Source organism: Abramis brama, assembly GCF_963993115.1.
Source record: "Abramis brama genome assembly, chromosome: 1".
NCBI lineage: Eukaryota > Metazoa > Chordata > Actinopteri > Cypriniformes > Leuciscidae > Abramis > Abramis brama.
Genome location: NC_139963.1, coordinates 70,736,778 through 70,742,777, shown reverse-complemented (window position 1 = coordinate 70,742,777; position 6,000 = coordinate 70,736,778).

Sequence of the window (6,000 nt, the reverse complement as noted above, 5' to 3'; positions counted from 1 at the left end):
GTATCTATTTTAAAAATATTGGCCGATTAATCATTATCGGCACGTACGGTCAAACCTAAATATCGGTATCGGTAAAATCCACTATCGGTCGACCTCTAGTAAGCTCACTTGCATTCTCATTTCAGAGGGGTTCTGAGTTAAATGATTATACACTGATTTGTGAGTTCAGTTTTGGACAGATCAGGGGTCTCATTTATAAACGTGGCGTACGCACAAAACGGGGCTGAAAATGTGCGTACGCCACTTCCGACGCATAAGTTGTGATTTATTTTTTTAGCGCAATTCACACCCAACGGTAATTCAGGACAATAAATTATCCAAATGAGTCACGTGTAACATGGATTCGGTCGTCCGGCCTTTTACTAGGGCTGGGTATCGATTCATATGTTCCGATTCGATTTCGATTCGCAAGCTTTTAATTCGATTCGATTCCGATTCTCGATTTGATTCTAAATTAATAAAAATAAATTAAGAGCCACAAACCTGTATATTAAACTTTTTATTTTAGGTACACTTGGGTACATTAAAACCCAACTCTATATTTCAAATGCATACAATGAATAGACAGGATTTTGATGCAAGATGAAAAATTTATGCTGAAAATTGGACAAGTCAGAACAGTCACTTGCCTTGATCAAACACGATCAGGTTATTTTATGTCTAAGATAAAACATAAAATCTCACAGCATTAGCTGTAACATGGAGGCTGCAAGCCTATGAACAGTGTAGGAAAACTAATACTGGCTTTTGGGTGATAGATAAATATCAGGGCCTGAATTTCTGGGATTTTTTTTTTGTAGACAATTTATTAAATTTCTCTCACCTTAAAGGTGCTATAAGCGATGTCACACGTTTTTTAGGCCAAAACATTTTTTTTCACATACCGCAAACATCTCCTCACTATCCGCTAGCTGCCTGTCCCCTGAACACACTGTAAAAAAACACGGTCTCTGCAGACAGCCCAGGCTCCACAAACTGCAGCAAAAACAAACTGAGCAACAAACAGAGCGACCCACAGCACGAAACATAACAAACTGTTCCAGCCAATAACCGACAAGAATGATGTGGGGGTGGGGTTCGGGTGTTAGTGCGCGGATGAGGAGGGAGGGTCTAGCTAGCCTCCGTTTTGTTTGATAATAATTCAAACATCAACAAGAGGTTACGCCAACCGAGATCGCTTACAGCACCTTTAATGTTTGCTCACTCTTTGTTTTTACAATGGGGTAATTTTGTTGTTAAGAGTTTATGCAACACATGGAAGCTTGATTTCAATCTTTGAATTAAATTGAAAAAGTAGCACAAATAAATACAATAGAATAAAGATACAATTAAAGAGAAAAGTGTTTGGGTTGGTCTAACACTAGTATTCAGAAATACTACAGAAACTGAATAAAGAAATCAAATGTAAAATAACACTGGATAGTCTTTTAGTCCTGACTAAATTAAATACATAGGCTATTAATCCTGATTAAATAATCCTGATTGTATCCACGAAAAACAACCTTTGCTACTGGCGAGCTGTTAGTGAGGCGGCTTTACTGTGCACGCAGAGAAATGCATCTCTGAGAGCGCGCGAGTACTGAATAGTTTAAAATCGCTTGAATGTTTAAACTGGTAAGACTTAAGAAGACTTGAAAATTATAAACGTTAGGCTAGTTACGATGCAATGCTGGCCCGATTGTGCAAGTCAATGGGAGTCAATGGAATGCTAACAGCAGGTGCAGGCTTGCTAGCCAATGGATTGAAATTAATTGCATAAAGATCTAATAAAGATTTACCGCTAGTTGGTTAGCTCCAGCTGGAGAACACTCACCTCTCACCGGCTCCTCTTGTGCCGGCATGTTTCCTCTTTAAGTGCTTTAACATGCATGTTGTGCTCCCGTGAAAAGCAAGTTCTGCCTTTCATATATTGCACACAACAGCATTCTTGGTTTGAAGTTTTGTGAAACTTTCCCACACCTTGCTAGTTCGGGTTGGTTTGCACTCCGTCATAATTCCATAGACGGTAAAATAAATGGACACAGCGATCCCATAGACTTCAACAGAGAAAAGTGAAGTCAATTAGAAGCACTCACTTCCTGATGGCTGAGCGTACTGCGCAGACTCAAACTGAGCTTGACGACGTAGATGTGACATGAGCAACCCGTCTGTCTTCTAGGAGCTGTGCCAAGAGAAATCTAAATCATTCCCTTCCGAATTTTGCAGAGACGGAGAGCGTGAGTAGGAGCTGTCCATGAGCTAGGAGCAGGAGCCACTTTATGACTCTCTATGGGCTTCTCCCTTGACTTTATCGGACTTTATGCCTCCACGTCCCCCCGATTGCCCGCAAGCTTCTTTACCTGTCTACGGTAATTTCCAGAGAGTCGCGTGGTTATGACGCAATCGTTAGCCTATTTTTACAAAAACTGCTTCTACGGGGCCATAACATAAGATACAAGGTAATGGACAAATGGAGTCTTTAAACGCCTCAGATGTAAAGTTATTCGTTTACAAAGACGTGAAACTCACCGAGTGGTCAGGGGTGTTCACTGATATGCTCACAAAAAAAAATCGCTGCAAAAGATGCTTTCCAACAGGTTTTATCATAGCCTGGGAAAACCCAGACAACTTCCGGCAAATTTAGATTTGCTCTGCAAGTAAGTCTGGCAAAGAGCTCATTCAAGCCCATTTCCATGGCCTCGAAATCGCGGCACCAATCAGAAACGTTGAGGCGGGCTTTACACATGACGATAGCTCTGATTGGTTTTAGGTCTAGCCTATCCAATTGCGCCCAGAGGCATTTGAGCAACGTCCACTCCGTTGGTGAAGCGCACCAACTTTTAAATGCATTATTATATTCAAATTGCAAACACATGAGGACAGTCTCCATGAAAAACCCACTGGCAGATGAACTTGCTACTACATTTCTCTCCGAAACGGTAGGAAATTAAATTAGATTTAATAGAGGATTTTAACTGTGACAAGATGATTGACAGGGCAGTTTACATGACAGGATGCACGCAACAGATCCGTCCGATAAAGATGACGAAGTAGTATGTCCCAAAGCTTGCCTACTTTTTTGCTACACATTCAAAAGTAAATACATTTTCTTCACAAAAAGAGTACATACTTTTATGGCGTAGTGTAACTTTGGGACACTGAATATGGAGTTTTAGGTAGGGATGTCCCGATCAGGTTTTTTTGCCCTCGAGTCCGAGTCCGAGTCATTTGATTTTAAGTATCTGCCGATACCGAGTCCCGATCCGATACTTCTATAATGCAAAAAAAAAAAAGAATAAAGAAGAGCGAAAAAAACAGATCCAGGATGTTCCTTATTTTTTATGTAATTCACCTTATTTTAACATTCAACAACTCTGTTAACAAACAGAGCACTTCTGTGAGGTAGCTTGAACAATCAAGTAATACATAAATTCTTCACTTTTGGACTTTAGTGCAACAGTAAATATTAAAAAAAGTCTAATATATAAACAAATAGCACCTCAACTTAAAATATCCGGTAGGCATGTAAACAAATAAAAAATAAAAGTGCCACAGTGTTTGCAAAGCCAGTAATGTGCTTTTAGGAACTGCACTCCTAACTCTTACGCCGGTTTCACACTGCACTGTTAGCAGAGTGTGCAGCGCGTATTTTTTTCGCCGCCCATGTTAACAGATTAAACCAGGCTTTAGAGCATTCACACCGCACGCAGAGGTGGCGCAGCAGTGCGTAGCAGAGCAGAGCAGGAGTGCCGTGATCGTTTCGGCGCCGAGTCTATTTTTGCTGCGCCGCTTTTGCTGAATTAAAGTGACAATACATTGATCATGGCCATAATACACCGCAGTTTTATCCAAAAAGTTCATTGATGATATCTATTGTGTTTTAAACAGTCAATCAAATGACCAACAGCAATTTAAAAAGAAAACAAATGTCCAAAAACAAACTTGTTGCCATAACAATAAAAACAAAGTTGAACCAAAAGTTATATAAATGAAATTATTAATAAAATAAGCTTCTTGACAAGTCTTTTCTCTTAAATGTATTTGAAAACGAAAAAAAGCAATGCCAACTTATCCATTATAGACACTGTCTGTACACAACCCGCGGTTCAGCCGCTGCCAGTGTGAAAGCAAAATGCGGGTGTCCTGCTCCTGCTCACCATATGCACTGCTCCTGCGCTGCTTACACTCTAATAACGCGTGCAGTGTGAAACCGCCGTAACTCTGTGTCACCGCATAATAGAGGTGTTAAAAAATAATGAGAATATAAATACATATATATCCGAGTCCTGATCGGGAGGTAACGTCCGATTCCGATCGAGTCTGAAAACACGCGATCGGGCCCGATTTCCGATCACGTGATCGGATAGGAACATCCCTAGTTTTAGGTCTATCCAATTGGGCGACATTGCATTTGAGCGACGTCCGTTGGTGAATCCCTTTGGAAATGAGTTATTAAAGGAGCTTTGCCAGACCATTACTCAGTTACTACTGAGAATGGTCTGGTTTTAACCAGGCTAGTTTTATCATAGTTTTTGTCCAACTCCATTGACTTGTATTGGATGTGCTGTGAGGTACGGTATTACTCCGCCGCCGGAAACGGAAATGGGGTTGTTTGTATTCTTTCTGTAGGAGTGTCTATTATTCAAGCTCTCAACGGAAGAATGTACGGGTGTGAGGTGTTTGGAAAAATAGGTCCACAGTTTTACAACGAATGGAAAAACACCTGTTGGAAAGCATCTTTTGCAGCGATTTTTGTGTGAGCATATCAGTGAACACCCCTGACCACTCGGTGAGTTTCACGTCTTTGTAAACGAAAGTTTAATGCGTTTTAGGAAGAATTGTTCCAGTGCACCTATGCATCCATTGTGGAGATGGGGGGGGTGCTACCACAGAAACCTAAAATTCTCGGGACAGCAGCATGTGTCCAAATTTCAATCTTAACCGTTCTATTTCAGCAGAAACGATCTGAAAACAGGGCTTTAAGTGTAAAATACCGATTTTGTCCTTTAAGCAAAGCTAGCGTGCATAACTAGGTATTGATTAATAAAATGGTATCGTATCGGTACATGGGTAGATGTACTTGCCGATACCGATGCCAGAATTTTTATTGGTATCGGCGGCATTACCGATACTAGCATCGGAATTGGAACAACCCTAAATGTTGCAGAGCTACGGTTCCCTTCTCTATGGTGCTGTAATTTTGCTGGCACTTGGAGAGTTTTCTGGAGAAGTAACATCCCAGATGGTCCACTCCAGAGGCATCTTCCTGCAGTAGAACTGCTCCTACCCCAGTTGCACTGGCCTCTATTTGCAGTTTAAAAGGCAGGTTGAAGTTTGGCCAGAGAACACAGGGGCATTACACATAATGTCTCTTGCAGCAGAAAAAGCATTAGCTCACTCCGCACTCCATATAAACTTCCTAGAGGGACTCAGGAGGTTAGTTAATGGAGAGACAACAGTGGAGAAATTCTCGTAGTAGCCAACCATTCCCAAAAATCTTTGCAACTCTCTTCAAGGGAACTGGAAACTCTAGAATGGCCGAGACCTTAGCTTCCACTGGGCGATCCTGACCATGACCAACCTTTTTACCTAAGTAAATCACAACGGCTTTTGTGAAATAACATTTCGCTAGGTGCAAAGTCAAAAAAGCTTTAGCCAAACGACAGAAAACTTCAGTAAGCGTGTCTAGATGGCTTGTGTCTGAGAAATGTGATGGTCATGTATCTGAGAAAATTGCGACATCATCTAGGTATGCTTCGCAGTGTGATACTCCTGATTGTTACTGGGAAGTAACACTGCAGAAACATAGGATTTGTGACCTATAATGTTTTAAAAATAATAACTGGAAGATCAATGTACCCCATTCATGGAAAGTTTCAGGGATGTATAATTAATTTATAAAAAAAGGTCAAAAAGTTCATAATATTTTACATAATTTTTTACATCACTGCTCACTTTTGTCACTTCACTTCATATTTCTCTTCATTATTATTTTGATGTACTGAAATTGAAATTAATTTT